The 19245-nt window shown below is 44.0% G+C and overlaps 1 protein-coding gene and 1 pseudogene across 16 annotated transcripts in view; both read left to right on the forward strand.

The window, feature by feature from the left end:
• The window catches only part of Cacna1c (calcium voltage-gated channel subunit alpha1 C), a 548575-nt gene that overhangs the window by 96948 nt on the left and 432382 nt on the right, over positions 1-19245 (forward strand). The gene's annotated exons all lie outside the window — the stretch shown is intronic.
• LOC119806910 lies at positions 11081-11515 on the forward strand (annotated as a pseudogene).

Here is a 19245-nt window from a genome sequence, read left to right on the forward strand (position 1 = left end):
GACCTGCCACCCCCACCTGACTAGGCTTGTGCCTCAGTTCCCCTGTAAAGGGGGGAAACAGTTGTCTGTGTCTGGCAGTTGGGGTGAAACTGAGATGAATGGCTGTGGTTTTGCTGCAGATGAGTGCTTGGCATGAACACTGTGTACATACTGGCTGTCAGCGTGATCCTCTCAATGACTGGCCAGTTTGCACACTGCTTCCTCATCTGGGATCGGGGATATTAATAATAACTGCCTTTTAAGGACCTGGAATTCAATGAAAGTTACCCCGGCACTTCCCTAAACTCAACACCAGACATCAAAGGATGGGTTTAATACCTTCTATGTAAGTTCCCAGATTTACTGCACAATTTATTTAGATGTGGAATACCTCCCCATAGTGGCAGAGGAATTGCCCAAGGGGAAGGAAGCAAATGAGAGCAATATGTGTCCTTACATGGGGAAAGGGAACAGGGACCCAGAATGACAAAGGGCCAGACTTCCTGGTACCTTGGGGAAGTTAAGAAACTCTCAGACACATGAGAGCAGGTGGTCTTTCTTTGGGATGAAAAGCAGAGGGGCTTTCTTTCTCATCTAATTATTAACCAGGCCCGACCCTGCTTTGCCTCCAAGATCAGACTAGATGGTGTGTGCTTAGGGTGGTGTGAACATGGACCAGATGGGCTTCCTCTAACTAAGGAGGGGATCTCTGCCCAAGTGATTGGCTCCTTCACTTCTAGAATTAGACCTCACCCAGAAATGATGGATACTGAAAGCTCTTCTGTGTACTTTGAATATTACTTTTGCTTCATTGTGTTTCTCTATAAAATAGGAAGTCATTTAAAGCTGGTTCTGTATTGGAAGGTTCCCAATATAGTTAAAGCGTGGAAATTCACAGGTAGGGTCTCCTTGTCTCCACCTCTAGCTCAAGCTTCTGTGGTTATCAACTCTTGTCAATTGGTTTTAATTTTTTTGTCAATTGGTTTTAATATTTTCCTCCAGATCATTTTTCCCCTGTGTATTTGAAAGCCAAATTCAGCCATTATATAATTTCACCTGTAGGTACTTTAGTATGCAGACAAAAACTATTTTTAAAATGTCTGTATTACTCCAGACAACAATAACAACCAAGATCCTTAATATCATTTGATTCTCAGGCACATTTATTTTTTTCTTTAACTGAAAATACATTTTTTCTCATATAATATATCTTGATTATGTTTTCCCCCCTCTACAATTCATGGTTCCTCCCTACCTCCCCTCCCATCTGGTTCCACCCCTTTCTGTCTCATTAGAAAACAAATAGGCTTTTAAGGAATAATAACAAAATATAATATGCTAAGAAAAAACAAAATTATCACTAATAGGACAAAACAAACAGAAGAGAAAGAGCCCAAGAAGAGGCACAAGAAATAGATAAAGATACAACCTACTTGTTTTCATAATCAGAAATCCCATAAAAATACAGCACTGGCTGCCATAATATATATCCAAAAAACCTGTAAGATTAAAAAAATGAAAAAAGATTTAAAAAAAGCCCTTATACAATACTGTAAGAAAAGGAACCTCCAAAGATTTTGTTGAGTACATTTTCTGTTGGCCATCTTCTGTTAGGCATGAAGCCTGTCCTTAAGGGTGGTTTGTTTTTCCAGTGGGACCTTGGAGAACACTAAGTTCTCATTTGTAAGTGGTTATCAGCTGGAGATAGCTCCTGGGCTAGGAGTGGGGGCATGCGTTCACTTCTCCTCTCAGCTCTAGGACCCCATCAGATGCAACTCTGTCCAGGCCCGTGAATGCTGCTTCAACCTCTGTGAGCTCATATGTGCGCAGATCCTGTTGCTTTAGAGGATCTTGTTTCCTTGGTGTCTTCTATCCCTTCTGTCTCTTACATTGTTTCTGCCTCCTATTCTGCAGGTTCCCTGAACCCTGAAGAAAGGGATTTGATGGAGACATTCCATTTAGGGCTGTGTGTTCCAAGGTCTCTCACTCTTTGCATATTCTCTGACTGTGGTTATCTGTGTTTGTTTCTGTCTACTGCAGGAAGAAGCTTCTCTGATGATGGCTGAGCAAGGCACTGATATATGAGTATAGTAGAATGTCATTAGAAGTCATCTTATGGCTATGTTCTTTTAGTAGAATAGTGGTACTTAATTTTACCCTAGGTCTTGGGCTATCTAGTCTCAGTTTCTGGGTCATCCAAGCAGCATTGGTTAGGGGTTCCATCTCGTGGAGTGGGCTTTAAGTTAAATCAGATATTGGTTGGTTACTCCCATAACCTTTGTATCACTATTGATTACCTCATTCAGGATAATTTTTTCTAGCTCTATCCATTTACCTGCATTTTTTAAATGACTGACTAATATTCCATTGTGTAAATGTTGTACATTTTCATTAACCATTCATCTGTTGAGATGGTTGTTTCTAGTTTCTGGGTATTATTCATAGAGCATCAATGAACATGGTTAAGCAAGTGTCTCTGGTAGGATGAAGCACCCTTTAGTATATACCCAAGAGTGGTATAGCTGAATATTAAGGTAGATTGATTCCCATCTCCCTGAGTTACTGCCATACTGACTTCCATAGTGGCTGTATAAGTTTACAGTCCCATCAGCAATGGAAGAGTCTTCACCTTACTCCACATACTCACCAGCATGAGCTATTATCTGTTTTATTGATCTTAGCTGTCCTGACTGGTATAAGATGAAATCTCAGAATGGTTTTGAGTTGCATTTCCCTGTTGACTAAGGGTGGCAAACATTTATTTAAGTGTTCCGACCATCCGAGTTTCATCTTTTGAGAGTTCTCTCTTTAGATCTGTACGCCATCTTTTTAAAATTGGGTTGTTTTCTTGGTGTCCCGTTTTTTGAGTTCTTTATATATTTGGAACATTAGCCCTCTATTGGATATGTAGTTGGTAAAAACATCATTCCACATTCTGTAGGCTGCCACTGTGTCCAAATGATGGTGTCCTCTGCTGTACAGAAACTTTTCAGTTTCACGAGGTCCCATTTGTTACTTGTTGATAGTGTTTGTACTAATGGTGTCCTGTCAGAAAATCTTTTCCTGTGCTAATGAGTTCAAGGCAATTCCCTACTTTCTCTCCTATCAGGTATCCGATAGAAGCGTATCTGGTTTTATGCTGAGGTCTTTAATCCATTTGGAATTGAGGTTTGTGCAGTGAGATATTGATGGATCTATTTAAATTCTTCTACTTGCAACCCCCCAGTTTGACTAGAACCATTTGTTGAGGATTTTGTACTTTTCCCAGTGTGTATCTTTGGCTTCTTTTAAGACAAATCAAGTGATCATAGATCTGTAGATTTATGTCTGTGTCTTCAATTCAATTCCATTGATCAGTATGTCTGTTTTTGTGCCAGCACCATGCTGATTTTTATTACTAGAGCTCTGTAGTACCGTCTGTGGTCAAGGATGGTGATAGCATCAGTACTTCTTCTATTATTCAGGATTGTTTCAGCAATCTTGTTTTTTTTTTTTTCCTGTTTTTTATATGACGCTGAGACTTTTCCCTTCAGGATCTCTGAAGAATTGTGTTGGAATTTCAATGGGGTATTGTATTGAATCTGTAGATTCCCTTTGGTAGGATGGCCATTTTTACTGTATTAATACTACTGATTCATGAGCATGGGAGGTCTTTCCATCTTTGATATCTTAGTTTCTTTCTTCAGTATCTTAATGCTTTTATTATATAAGTTTTTCACTTGTTTGATTAGAGTTACCTCAAGATATTTTCTATTGTTATTGTGAAAGGTATATTGTTTCCTTGATTTCCCTCTCAGGTCTTTGTCATCTGTATATAGGATGACTATTGGGTTTTGTGAGTTAATTTTGTATCCTGCTTTTTACCTGAAAGTGTTTATCAGTTGTAGGAGTTTCCCAGTGAAATTTTAAGGGCCACTTATGTATACTATCATCTCATCTTCAAATGAAGTTACTTTAACTTCTTCCTTCCCAATTTATACTCTCTTGATCTCCCTCTGTTGTCTTATTGTTCTAGCTAAGACAAGAACTGCATTGAACAGGCATGGAGAGAGTGGACAACCTTGTCTTTTCCCTGATTTTAGTGGAATTGTTTTGAGTTTTCCTCCATTTAAGTTGATTATAGAACATCCTTCGTTGTGTCTTGTAAGTTTGGGTATACTGTGTACTGATTTTCATTGAATTCTAGAAAGTGTTTAATAGTCTTGCCCCATTTTTTTTTTCATTCAGTTGCTCAGTTCCCATGAGTTTCTAAGTTTTCTGTTCTTTCTGTTGTCGTTGATATCCTGCTGTGATCTGTGGTGTTCAGATAGGGTGCGGGGAGTTATTTCAGTTTTCATGTATCTATTGAGACTTTCCTTATGTCCTAGTAGTGCTCAATTTTGCAAAAAAAAAAAATCCCACTAGCTGCTGAGAAGAAGGGTATTCTTTTGTGTATGGAAGAAATGTTCCAAAATATCTGTTGGGTCCATTTGGTTTATGATGTCAGTTAGCGTCATTGTTTCTCTGTTTACTTTCTGTCTGGATGACCTATCCACTAGTGAGAGTGGGGTAGTGAAGTCTCCCACTATCAGTGGGTGAGGGTCAGTATGTGATTTAACCTGTAGTAGTGTGTCTTTTGTGAACTTTGGTGCCCTTGTATTTGGGATTAAGATGTTAGAAATTGCAATGACTTTCTTGTGGATTTTTCCTTTGATAAGTATGTAGCATTCTTACCTAGCTCTTCTGATTAGCTTTGGTTTAAAGTCTATTTTTGTCAGATATTAAAATATCTAGCTTTTAGGTCCATTTGCTTGGAATATCTGTTTTCCATCCTTTTTCCCAAAGTGATGTCTACCCTTGATGTTAAGGTGTGTTTTGTGGATGTAGCAGAAGAATGGGTCCTGTCTTTTATTGGAGAAGTGAGACCACTGATGTTGGAGTTGTCAGCAAGCAGTGCCTGTTGATTTCTGTTTTTATTGTTATTATTATTTATTATTATTATTATTATTATTATTATTATTATTATATCTCTGTATCTTATGATTTGCTGGTCGGGAATTATTTATTTCTTATATTTCCTTGGTTCTTGTTTTCCTTCAAGGGCTTTTGGTAGGGCTGGATTTGTAAACAGATATTGCTTAAGTTTGAGTTTTATCATGGGATGTCTTTTTCTCCCTACATTTATCAAGTTTTGCTGGGTATAATATTCTAGGCTGGCATTTGTGGTTTTGTAGAATTTGTAGAACATTGGTTCAGGCCCTTATTGATTTTAAAATCTCCATTGAGAAGTCAGGTGTTATTCTAATAGGTCTCCCTTTATATGTTACTTGTCCCCCCTTGAAGCTTTTAATATTCTTTCTTTTTTTTAGTACATTTAATGTTTTGATACTAATTGACCTAGGTTTCTTCTCCTTTCTATATTTCTATTATGTGAAGATTTGGTGTTTTCATAGTGTTCTAGATTCCCTGCATCTTTTGTGCTAGGATTTTTTAAACAGAATTTTCTTTGACCAATGTACTTATTTTTTTCAGTCATGTCTTCAATGCCCAATATTCTGTCTTCCATCTCTTGTGTTTCGTTGGTGGGGCTTGCCATTGTGGTTCATGGTCCAATTCCTACATTTTTATTTCCAGATTTCTTTCAGTTTGTATTCTTTTTATTGATTTCTATTTCTAATTTTAGGTCTTGAAGTATTTTATTCATTTACTTCTATTGTTTGTGTTTTTGTATATTTCTTTAAGAGGTTTACTAATTTCTTCTTTAAGGACCTCTATCATATTCATAAAAGCTAGAGAAGTTTCTTGTTTTGTGCTTTAGCTATGTTGCGTTTCTCAGAGCTACTGTGGTAAGGTTGCTGGGCTCTAGTGGGTATGGTTGTGATTTTGTGCTGGCATCTAGGCATCTGGGTTTGGGATCTTGGTCATTCTAGGTGCAGATATCTGGTTTTGTCTTTGTCGGGTGGTGTTTTTTTCCTTGGCTTCTGTTGCTGTCAGTGTTCTTAGGAAGGCACAGTGGCTGTGTCTTGCCTGGTTGGGAATTCTTCTGGGATCCTGCCAGGTTTGGCCAATGGGGTTTGTGGGTAAAATGTGTTTCTAGGTATTGGTAGCTGACACTTAGGAATGGTAATGGGCTGGGGGTGGGGTGAGAGGGCCCACAGGAGGGAGAAAAGCAGGGTGTTGCATCAGGATCTGCTGAGTACCCTGGGAATAGGGTAGAGAACAAGGAGAGGCCACACAGTCTGCTGCAGAGCTGGCGATGAGACTGGGGGATTTGGTATGGGGCAGAGGAGGAAGAGTGAAGAACTGAAGCTCTCCTGCTTGCTTTGCTGGCCTACTTGCTTCTCTGGAAGATTCTCAAGGGATGCCTGCTGGAGTGGGGAGCAGGGATAACAGGATGAGCATGCCAGTGTCTTGGAGATACCTCTGGATCTGTAATGATCCCCACCTCCTACTGGGAACATCATTTGTTTGTTGAAGAAATGGGTTAAAACTGCCCACATTTTGATTTGGTTGATTGTTTCATTTTGTCATTCCATTTGTTACCTTGTCTTCTGTGCATTCGGCACCCTGAAGTTAGGTTCCGGCTCTTCTGTTCTGAGGCATAGTTTAGGGTGCTGTGGTTGGGATGGTGCTGTACTAGTTAGCGCTTGTAGACAGAGTGGGCTCCGGGATGTCAGCTTCCTGTATCTATAAGGACGTGCCTGGAAATCTTCCCTTATTGCCTGCGTCTGCAGGGCACCGTCACTCAGGCCCGTCATTTTCTTGGTGCATTTTGGCTCTCTTATTCTTACACACTTAATAGCTGAGGTTGCCATGAAGAACTCTACCAATCATCTGGAATTGCAGTTTGACAGACAAGGCAGGGCAAATGCCTCCCCATTGTTTATCCGTTTCAGAACAAAGAGCTGATCTCCTAGCAAAGGAGGAAGGATGTTATTTACTGAATTCTGACTGTGCGCTGGGCGTTGTTCTAATTCCCAATGGCTTGTCAACAAAATGACGCAGATCCTTGCTTTCTTGAAACTGGCGTTCTAGTCGGGGAAGATGGGAAATAGACACCGGAGTTAAGAGGTGGCAGAGACTATGAAGAAAAATGCAGAAAGAAAGTGGTGAAGAGATTATAGGATATTGTGGAATTGGGTTTGAAATACTGAATTGGGTCGGAAGACTCATGAGGAGCCCACCTCCAAAGCAGAAGTCCCTCTCTGGATTCCGTCCTTTAAAGGGCAAAGGCGTTGCGTTCTTCTTGGCACTGTTGAGCACGTCATGGCACAGAGTCTTAGAGTGGAATCCTCTTACTCAGGAGGGTGGCACATGGTGAAAATGCCATCGTTTGTCCCTGCTCCTTTTGTGTATTCACGTTTGTCCATACCAGGTCATGATTTAACTAGGCAAGGGTACCTTACCTGAAATGTGTCCGATGCTGTATGGCGCTGAGCCGTGTCCCTTCTCATTAACATTCGTGATGTCCCATTCAGTTTGTGGAATACATTTTAGTGTAGGCAGACTCCTCAACATCCAGAGAGCCTTTTCCTGGGAGAGAATTTATTTTTGCTCGAAGCTCCAGCCCATCACAGTCTGCTTACAGGTTTCCAGCGCTTAGCAGCCAGAAGAGGGCCTCCTGCTAGCCTCGACCCCTGTCAATAAGCTGTTCCTCCTTGTTACTGTCTCCTTCCTGGGTCTGCACATGCAACCAAAGCAGTCAGAGAAGCACTTCACAGAACAGGCATCTTAACATGTGAAACACTAACCTAAATCTAATTCAAGCAGGGTTTGCTTCAAAGAAAGTGTGCAAGCTTCCCATCTTGTCCTTCCTTGTCACTATTTCTGGTCCTGCCTGGCATTCTTCTAAATGCTTCCCGAGTCCTCCATGAAACTCATGAGACACATGAGAGGGGCTAGAAGGTCAAGGGGCTGAATGCAGTGTCTGCTTGAGCTTCAGTTTCTGAGGACACAAAGGGAAGATAGAACTAGGGAAGCAGCTTCTCCCACTCATGAATCCTGTGTCTTAGACCCGGATCCTCAGCCCCTTGTTAAAGGAAAGTTGGGACAACTGTAGTTCTTACGGTCACCAGTACTATCACCTGAGCAGAAACGGCAGGAAGCTGCTGGAAGAGTCCGTCGCTGTTGGGAGAAGGGGAGCTGGAGTTCACTGGATTTCTTTGGATGTGGACTGTCAACTGTGTTTCTTTATTTTTTTAAAAAATATTTATTTATTTATTATGTATACAATATTCTGTCTGTGTGTATGCCTGCAGGCCAGAAGAGGGCACCAGACCTTATTACAGATGGTGATGAGCCACCATGTGGTTGCTGGGAATTGAACTCAGGACCTTTGGAAGAGCAGGCAATGCTCTTAACCGCTGAGCCATCTCTCCAGCCCTCAATTGTGTTTCTTAAGCAGACATATAGAAAGTATAAATCCTTACACACAGTGTAAACATAGCTCAGGATCAGTGCTAAGGGTAGTTCAGACTCTTCACACCACCTTGGGATGCATAGGTGGCTCTGAAGAATGACTTGGAATGTAAACACTGGTCTGATAGCATCAAGAAGCCTGGATTTAGTAAATTGGACACTAAGATCTAGCCGATAGTCCCTTCTGGGGCTAGTTCAAAACCTGTTAGCATCTCTGCCCCTGGAAAATCTCTTCTTTTCTCATCCCTGGGTATATCGTAAAGGTTCTTTTATGGTCCGGGTCTCAGCAAGATGGATGGTCCTGAATGAGGTACTCAGGACCAGGTCTTAGCAGGATTCCTAGCAGTGAGCCCTAAGGAGCCTGAGAGGGAAATGAGAAACCAGAGGACTTGGACATCTTTTCTGTAGGCAGAGCAGCCTAACATAGACAGTCCTCAGCACAGGAGCTGTTTGACCTTACAGTGGTGTGGCATGATACACATTCAGCAAAGACCTTGCTTCCACTTTTGTTGCCCAGGCTGACCTCACACTCTTCAGCTTACTTTCCTAGTAGCTACAGGTGTGCACCACCATGTCCCGCAACATGCAGACCAAGGCTTAAACATCTCTGAGGTTGTCTAGCTAATTGTCTTATGGAGTGCTTGGTTAGGAGTTCCTGAATTAAAGACTTTGATTGGAATTATTGGACTGACTCTGTAATACCCCAGCTCTAGACCTGAACGCACAAATTGGAAGAGATTCAGCGACATGGGCGCGCGGAGGAAGGAACAGATGTGACTGTAAGTAAGAAAGCGAGGATAGGCAGAGTCGGGGAGCAGTCGGGGTCTCTGAGCAGTGACTGCAGTGGGCATGAGTGGTCACCGAGAAAGGACTTATTCCACATGCATTAGACGCTGTTCTTCCCTCCGAGAGAGCTCTTTGCTTCCTGCCTTTGCCTTGTTTAACCTTCATTGTATCTACTGCTGCTAGTCTATCCAAGGGCTCGCCTCCCCCTGTTCCCTGCTCTATCCTGCTTAGACTGAACCTTCTAGTTCGTCTTTGTCTGACAGAAGAAAGATAGGAACTTCTTAACTTACTCTTTAGTGCCCAGGCTTTGTTCACTGTTTTTACCTTGGTTGGGTAGATCCACTTGCTGCCCCCTAAACAGGCATTGCTGGTACCCACTAGAATAGGGGTGTGTCTTTCAGTTTCTTGTGCCCCCTTAGTATCCATGCATCATGAGGTTGGTGAAGGAAGAAGAGATGGCCCTGAGTCCTACCTCCTTCATGGTGTCTGCAGATATCACAGGACCTGGAGCAGCATACACTGCCACCCGGGCTGGGTAAGAAAGACACCAGGATGGATGTAATTTTTTGTTCCCCCTCAGAAACAACATCCACTAAGAACCAAGCCTGGTCATAGCATGCCAAGAGAACCCTTCCGCCTGTCAGGGAGTCAGCTGTTCCTACAGGATGAGTCAGTGGGGAATGGAACCAGGGTGTGAATCACTGGGAGGAGAAACTTAAGATCTTCTTTCTCTGCTCAAAGATATTTAGGTCTCACTAGGCCTCTCCTTACTGATCTGATCTACACGTAAGTTGGGGTGTCTGACTTTTGTGTATAGCTTCTTAGGTTGATTTCAAAGTGTTACCCCTTTCCCCACCACCACTATCCAGAGTGCTGCTTTCTAGAATAGCCTACAGATAGTCAAACCACAGTGAAGGTGGCTGGCTGTAGAGCTGCAGACTGAATTACAGCCCAACACTTCCCCAAACCAGTTGATGTGTCTGTCCCATGAGGTTGCCAAGTGAGACTGTAAAGTTGCTTAATGAAGCTGTCTACTTAAGGCCTACCATGTATGGCCAGTCCTGGGGGCAGAGAGAATGTGATGATGATGTCAAGTTCCAGCTTTGGGGAGCCAGAAAATATATTTGAATCAGTTTCATTCTCTATAAAATGTGGAGCTGAAACCTGATCATGTCAGAGAAACAGGGGATCTCAAGTCTTTGTTGTCCAAGTTTGGTAATGGAGTTCGGAAGACCTTGGTTCACTGCAGGCTACAGTGTGGGCACAGCAGACTGGCATGCCAGCTTGGACACACTAGAACACTGGAGTGCCCATGTGGCCCAGATTCATGACAGGGACAATCAGTTTGAAGATGAGCACACAGAAAAGCAAACAAAGAAGTGCACATTTTACTTTATCCTTGTGGTCAGTGCTGCTAAAATGTGGTACAACCCCAAGCTGAATCCACATATGAATAGCCAGTAGACCAGGGAAAAAGTAAGAGTGATTATAGCCAACATCTTGGAGTTGTTATAGAATAAGTAGCTAATACATGTTGTATTGTTTAATTGAAACTTGGTTTTCTTTTCCCAGCACAGCCCCATGGGGTAGAAATGGTTGTTGATACCATTCTATAGATGAGAAATGCATTGTAAGGGATGCAGTGCCCGGGGCCCATGTTGAACAGCTGAGGACTCAGGCAAGAAAATGTATTCCAAGAGGATCCTATAGTGAGGGAGGGAGCTGGGCTTGAGTTATTGTTGACCTATATAGGCTACGTTAGTTCAGTGAGGGGCTGTTCAGAAATGGATCGTATAGAAAACACTCAAATAGAGGTCGAGTGAATACCTGAAATGTCATAAAAAATGTAATCTCATAAAGGAACTGATGGGCTTATGTGTGAGTTTATGTCTAAAAAAATGATGGGGTAGCCACCAAAATGAAGTTAAGTCCCTTTGTGGCTTCTGACCAAAGCAAGGACCACAAATGGCATTTCAGTGTGCCTTCTCATATTCAGAAGAAGATCATGTCTTCGCCTCCTTCCAAAGAGCTGAGACAGAAGTCCAACGTTTTATCTATGCCCATTCACAAGAATGATGGGTTCAGGTTGTCTGAGGACACTGAAATGGCCAGCAGATTGGCAGAGGGGTCCAAGGGTACAGGAAGAGATACATCATCTACACTGACGAGTGCAGGGAGAAAAGGCTAATGGTACATCTGTCCATGTGGGCATCCACCCCAGCAAGGTGGGTATGTCCAGGCTAAAGCTGGACAAAGATCGCAGAATGATCTGGAAAAGGGGAGCCAAGTGTGGACAAGTAGTAAAGGAGAAGGGAAAAGCAAGGAAGAAACGACTGAGAAGACGCAGGAGTAGAGGTTTCTCATGCACAACTTTCATTAAAGACTTTTGGGTTTAAAAAAGAATAAAATGATGGTGCCTGCTTTGAAGCTATATATCCCCAGTGAGAAGCCTGCCCACTTAAGATCATGTGAGCCAGCGAGGAGGTGCTGCCTGGGTCGGGGTGTCAGCATCCTTGTGCTGTTAGTTCCTGTCCCGGGCTCTTTGCTGATAGTATCCTTGCTTCTTCCAACTAGGTCCTTTCCCAATATCTTTTCACAGTTTTTCTCCTTACTGGGATTTCCCCCCTCCTACGCCACTTCAATGTGAAGTTGGCTCATATTTTTGTAGATTTGCAATTTTGGCATATAGGTGAGGCATGGTGATGTCATTGGTGTCTTATATTATCAAGGTCACAAAACCTGAGTTCATCCTGGGAAAATGGCTTCTCCACTGAAGTTTCTATAGGGGAAGTGTCCAGCTTAGCCCTCCATTCCTCCACCTTGTGTCTCACATTTGCCCAGGGAGTCTTGGTCCAGACACCATTGTGGAGCAGACTGTGCCAGGAACTGATTTCTGTACCCTGCTCTGAGGGAACATAAGGACATTAGGAGGCATTGGTGACACAGTAGAGAGAGCCTTGTGACAAAGACGTATGAAGCCCTGTGCCAGCTTAGGAGACTACTTACCCAGAAGCCACACATCCCAATGAGGTGGGATTTCATGGTGCCTCCTTGCAAGGATAGACTCGGGAATTGGGTCCCCTGGTTCCATCCTCAGTCTTGTTCTTAGACTGCCCTGTGCTGGTAAGCTCACAAGCCCTCAGACTGGCTTTAACTTCTCACTGGTTGAATGTCAAGTGGGAAAATATTCCTTCACATGTCTGTGAGGGTCGGGTTGAATGAGTTAACGGAAAGAAACTAAACCAAGGTTCGCTCTCTTTCTGACTTTGGAGGAAAGTGGGAATACTTCCCATGAGCACCATGAGTCCCCATGTTAGAAGTTCCTAAAGCCTTGGTCTCAGACTGGTGCACAGTTGCCAGGACCTACTTATGAGCTTCTGAACTACAGAGTCCCCTGTGTTGGTGACTTATGGGGAGGAACTGCACAGAACTCGGTAAACTGTGCAAATGATCCTGCTGTAAAGCCAGGTCGAGAAACACGCCGGAAATATCCAGGTGTTCTTCAACACATGCCGCTTTTGTCCAGATCCATTGAAGTCAGAGTGTCTCGGATGAAACACATTGAATACACCTCGATGGCCAAACCTCAGTCAGCCACCCAGCACACATTCCGTAGCTGGTTTCCCTTTGTGGATTGGGCCAGATTTCACTAACCTGGAAAAGACCGAGATTGAAACGAAACGTTTGAAGTGTGGTTTCTGCTAGATGCAGACTGTTTTCGTGAAGTCATCAAGTTGAAGAATCAGGGCCAGAGAGATGGCTCAGGGGTTAAGAGTGCTTTGCTACTTTGCAGAGGACATGAGCTTGTTTTCCAGCATCCGCGTTGAGCGCCTCACACGCCTCTTTGTCTCTAGCTCCAGGGGATCTGACATCGTCTTGCTTGCAGGGGCACCTTTACTCACATGCACATGTGCACATAAATAAAAATACGTCTTTTAAGAAGAACCTTATAAATCTTAGCTCAGACCAATGTTCGCAGGGGACTGCCTGTGCAGAAAGATCTCCCACCCTATGCGCGTATGCACTGTTATAGAGAGAGTTCCCCAAATCATCATTTTGACCGTCAGTGCTTTATGGTCCCACAAATACTAAAGGGCACCTTTGTGCTTGTGGGTCTAGGAAATGAAATGATGCCCTCGGCTTCCAGGGCATCCCCAGGTTGGAACACTTGCAAGTGTCTGGGGAGCTAGAGGTCTGTCATCAGCTGTCCCCAGAGGTTCACAGGATTCTTGGTTGTAGCGTGTGTGGAAAGTTGACATGGGAAATGTTTCCAGCTACTTCTGGCGGATGTTAAAACTGTTCATGAATTACGCCCTAGTGAAAAAGAGGCGGAACGGGAGAGCCAGCCTGGGCCTGCTTTGAAAGCTTTTGTAATTTTCCTAATTGGCTCATTCCTTATCTGAAAGGAATGTCCTCTCCACTCTGTCCCCCACTGCCAGCTGCTCCTGATTTCCTGGCACTGCAGACACCAGAGCGGATGTTGCTGCTCTAAAGGATTTTCAGGTGTATGTGAGGGGCAGGCAGGAACAGGACATCAGCTCCATGTCTGTAGCAGAGAGAGGTGGTCCTTCGTCAGGTCTCCTGAGCTGGGGAGCCTGGGTGTTTTAACTGATGTCTTTATTCTTAGCGTGTCTCCCAGCATGCTCATGGTAGGTGAGAGGAACTCTCCCTCTTCTTCCTGGGATCTTGGTGGACCACTGAAACAAGCACAGAGATCCCTCCCCTCCCCTCCCCTCCCCTCCCCTCCCCTCCCCTCCCTTTCCCTCCCCTCCCCTCCCCTTTCCTCCCCTTCCCTCCCCTTCCCTCCATTCCCCTCCCCTCCCCTCCTTCCTCTCCTCCCCTCCCCTCCGCTCCCCTTCCCTTCCTTATCTTTCTTTCTTTTTTCGAGACAGGGTTTCTCTGAAGCTTTGGGGCCTGTCCTGAAACTAGTTCTTGTAGACCAGGCTAGCTTAAAACTCACAGAGATCCACCTGCTTCTGCCTCCCGAGTGCTGGGATTAAAGGTGTGTGCCACCACCACCTGGCAAGCACAGAGATTTCTAACCACTTCTGGTCTGCCCCAGAATGACTGAATGACTGCCCCCTAGTAAGCTTATGTAAGTTTGTCATCTTGGGTTAAGAGTTGAGGGTACAGATTCCTTGCCGTTTGTAGCCATAAGTAGAGCACACTGACCCGAGGTTGTGATTTGCCTGCTACGTCTAGAATATGGAAGAGTCAAGGCATGCCTTGAGTACCTTCCTACGCATTGGTTTATTTGTGTAGCAAGCATTTCCGATTATCTCCCAAGCACCAGGCACAGTTGCCATCTCTGGAAGTCCAGTGGAAGCCAAGCCAATGCCTGCCCTTGTGGAGCTTACAATTGCGGTGAAGAAGACAGGGGCGTAAAGTGACTTGGTGAAACACGCAAAGAAGTCACCTCTGTCAGAAGCACTGTGTCTTCGTTCCCCTTTGTCCTTGATCCCCCAGTATTGGGCACTAAGGACTGAATGTCCTCCTTTCTCTTGAGTGTCTGCTTCTTAGCTGGGGTCCTGAGCAGTCTTCCTTAGGGAACCTGACTCCAGCGGAAGCCTCTGGCTTTCCGATCGGTGACTCATTTCTCCTGAGCCAGCTGTGTAGTTACAACCCAACAGAACTATAGGTCATCCATTACATCTTGCCAAGCAGTAAATTCAGTTGTCAATGTCTCTGTACCTTCCAGGCTTCCTCTCATTTGACTTCTCTGGTTCTGTCACTCATACCTCATTGGCTACACCCCAGCTTACTACCTGTACTAGTGTGCCACACACAGGACGGAGCTAGGGCAAAGGATTCCCGGGTGAGATGGGCCAGTCCCTCTCCTGTGTCACCTCCCCTGTTACCCCCACACTCTTCTTCCTCTCATGTAGCAGAGCCTGGCTGAGGCCCTGAAATTCACTTGTGCATGACTGTGCATGGCTCTGTGGGTGAGTTCCGTCTCCTCACATTTATACACTGATGTCCTAAACCCAGATACGCAGAATGTGACAGTATTCGGAGATGGTTTTTTTTAAAGAGGCAGTTAAGTTACAGTGAGGTTGTTAGGATTGGCTCTAATGTAGCGCTGTGAGTGTCCCTAGGTGAAGACAGGACGAGGTCGTGGGTGTGTGAAGAGAGATCATCCTAGGATGCAGAGAGAAGACACCCCCTCACGACGTGAAGGCAAGAAGTTTCAGAAGTAGCCAGTCCTCCCTTATCTTGACCTCAGATTGTGAGCTTCCAGACTGCAAGGAAATGTGTTTTGAAAACAGAAGCCATTCTTTGTCACACCTAACCAGGACACCAGCACAGACCCTACTTGCGGCCCTGGCAGCGCTTCCCTTCTCTTGTGTCCATGATCTTGGTCTAGTCGACTCCCAGCTCGCTACTTGAGCACTAGCCTGGCATCCTACAGCATGGGAAACTCTGGTCTTAATGAGATGAGTGTCCACAAATGCCTGTGGGCTGATGAAAGTGACAGACTCATCAGGTATTCCCTGAACATACTATAGCTTCCATTTTAGGCACTTGCCTTGACCCCGCTCTAAGGGAGCAGTGAAGACATTCATGCCAGCAGCTGTTCCTAGTGTGTGTGTGACTGGGGGTCCTGGTGAGCTCTCAAGGCCTTGCCTTCTTAACACACAGCTGTCTGGCCAAGAACTAGTTAGAATGTGATGGTCACAATAGAGTTTCCCCTTTCCATAGTGTCCTGAGATGAGATGATAATCTTACCTGCTTTCCTCTGAGCTTTCTGGTCAGTTGCCTCATAGACTGGAGGGAAAATCTGTCCCTATGTCTTGGCCAGGGCAACTAGGTGAGGGTGGAGGCGTGGGGAGAGCTGGTTGATGGGTAAGGGGATCCAGGAGTGGCAAACAGGGAGAGATGCCACTGGTAGAGAGGGTGCTTTGCAATGGTCACTGTGCTCTCTGCCCCCCCAAAAACTTTGATCTTATCTTTATTTTTTCAGTGGCTGAGGATGAACCAAAGCCCTAGCATATGTTAGACAGGCACTCTACCACCGGGCTGTACCAACAACTCCTAGATTTTATTTTAAAGAAAGAAAGAAAAGGGTGAAGAGAGTCCTCTGGGATTTTGTCTATGAGCATCTAAGAGAAAGAGATGCTGAGGCTGAGCCAGAGTCAGAGAGGAGAAACCTACAGGGATCTAGAAGATGGTGACAGACAGGAGAGAAAGAACAGGAAGATAGATGGCCAGAGAGAAGAGCAGAGAGTGGAGGATGAAGACGTGGAGGCAGAGAACCCCAAGCACATATCGCCTGTAAATGTTTTGATCCTGACTGGTTCCTACTTCTACCTGAAATTCAGTACTTACAGATTTCCATCTTATGAATGTAATTTGGATATAAATTAATATGATTCCGTGGTTCGTGGCTGCATGCCAGGCTTCATGCCAAACTACTGACAAACATGACCTTTAATCTCCTGACAGTCTTATGACGTTGCTTTTTATTTGCTTCAGTGAACAGAAAATTAAGGCTCAGTGTAGGGTCACATGACTTTCAGGGCACTAAACTAGGACTTTGTATTCAAGTCTGCGACGCCAAAGTTTGTCATGTTAAGCACACGGGATACTTCTTTGTTCTCTTCTTGGCACTGTTCGTGTTAAGCTCTAGGCCCTGTCCCGAGACCATCTACTGGCCTGCTCCAACTCTTGATCCTCCTGTGCCTTGCCACTATGTGCTTTCACTGTTGCCAGGAGGCTCCTGCACATAAACTCTTGGTATACATTTATTCATTGTTGTTTCCAGGGCCTTTCCCAGGTGGTGTTTACAGTAATCTTGCCATTCCTCGGTGAAGGCATATTGTTCTTTGTGTCTTATGGATGAGGAACTAGGAGAGGTTAAGTGATCACTTAGGATTGCTCTATGAAGGTTCTAGATGGTGGGGCTTGGACAAGACCCACTGTAACAGAGCTCAAGTCTAGCACTTTTGCGCTGTTTTTCTCCCAGAGAAAGCTGCCTTTTCATGGCAGCCACTTCCCTTGAGCCAGAGGAGCTGTACTACATTGATGGTCTACTTTTAGAGTGGCAGAGTGGCAGAGGGAGCACACAGAACCTTCCCTTGGCCCAAGGCTGAGTGTCTGGACCAGGACGGTATCTGTACCTTCTTTGGAGTTCCTGCATCATGGCCACAAAGTGGAAGGACAGTTCTCATAGGGGAGTGTGAAACTTATCTTTTCCAGGGTGTGAGTCAGTCCCTATAAGCTAGCAAGTGGGGCAGAATGGGAATGGCCAAGCTCCAGTAGCAGAGTTGGGGTGAATGGGGTCATTTCCCCTCTTTAAAAGGTGATCAGATGATGTTTTGATGTGTTCTTGGATTCAGTTTGCCAGTATTTTATTGAGAATTTTTGCATCGATGTTCATGAGTGAGATTGGTCTGTAATTCTCTTTCTTAGTAATGTCTTTGTGTGGCTTTGGTATCAGGGTAACTTTAGCTTCATAAAAAGAGTTTGACAATGACCTTTCTGTTTCTATTATGTGGAAAACATTGAGGAGTATAGGTATTATCTCTTCTTGGAAGTTCTGGTAGAATTCTGCACTAAAACCTTCTGGCCCTGGGCTTTTTTTGGTTGGGAGATTTTTGATGACAGCTTCTGTTTCCTCGTGACTTATAGGTCTATTGAAATTACTCACCTGGTCTTGAGAAGATGTCTGTAGGAGGAACAGGAGCTTGCAAGGAAGTCTTTCCACTTACAGTTAAAATAAACAAAACAACTTCTTGTAGGTGTGGATCTCACCTATAGATCCCACTGCTTTCCCTGATTGGTTTTGGCTTGTAATTGCTTGAAGCCCCTGGTATTTGGTACCTGCAGTCTATAATAAACCAAATGTATCATAATACCCACAGCTCACATTAAAGAGAATATGTTTGCTGTAATAAGATTAGAAGGCATTGTTGTACTTTTTAGATGAATGAGCTTTGCTAAGAATAAATCACTTTGGTCTTTCAACATAATCTCTATGATACTGATCAATAACTCAGTGAATTGAGCTACATTTTCCTAACTTACACAGTATTTGTTTGTTTGAGTTAAATATTCATTTTGATTTTACAGTGTTACAAATCTAGTTTTGTTTTGGTTTTAGCTTTTTAAGGGTTTCATAGGACAACGAGAAACTTGTGAATACTGGGGTTGAGCCTGTTACACTTTTACACTAATGGATTCATCGGATGGATTAAATCTTGTCTATCCCATGCATCCCTATCTCCAGAGAAGAAAGGAGAAAGCAATTCTGTTTTAGTGACTTGATGCTCAGTTTCTAGCCTAGATTGTGCCAGATTCGCAGACCCTATAATGTTTGATGTTTAATTTGTAACCACGAAGTGTAAGTGCATGTCTTAGTTTGATGATGCCCAGAGGCTCATGTTTTGAGGACTTGGCTCAAGGATGTAGGATTCAGTGGGAGGAAGTTAAGGTTATTGGACGCCTGGCTCTTCCTGGTTCTCTGTCTTCCAGGCACTATCATGTAGCTTCTACCATGATGTTCTGCTTCACCACAGACTCAACAATCGAGGGCTCTGAAACCATGAGCCCAAATAAAACATCTCTATACGTCATTGAGTACAGGTATTTTGTCATAGCATTGGAAAGCCAACTAATTTAGAGGTGATCTCTGAGGACTAGGGAAAATTTCAAAGTATCCCTTCTGGATGATACCAAATTAGTTGTCTCATATCCGTTAAAAGAAAAGTGAGAATAAATTTTATACATGAAGTTATCAAATAGCTCGGAGTTTTGGAAGAGTAAAGCCCGAGGAATGGTGGCATGAGAAGAGAGGATGGTCCTCCTGGAACCCTGGATCTGGCATGATGGACGTGCAGGATTTGCCTTTGCCACATGAAGGAGCTTTGTTCAGATCCAGTGAGGACAGAGTCACCTTTCAGAGAGGATGCACCTCTGGTGACCGCAAGGACACGGGAAGAACTAACTTGGGATGCAAGTGGCACACAAAGAGCTGCTGCAGCAACAATGGTCCTTTAATTAATGCATTATTTCCCAAGGTTTGCATGCCCATCTGCTCACCTCCTGTTCATCCTTCAGCTTTAAAATGGAAGCACCCATTTTCCG

This window comes from Arvicola amphibius, chromosome 2, assembly GCF_903992535.2.
Source record: "Arvicola amphibius chromosome 2, mArvAmp1.2, whole genome shotgun sequence".
Lineage (NCBI taxonomy): Eukaryota > Metazoa > Chordata > Mammalia > Rodentia > Cricetidae > Arvicola > Arvicola amphibius.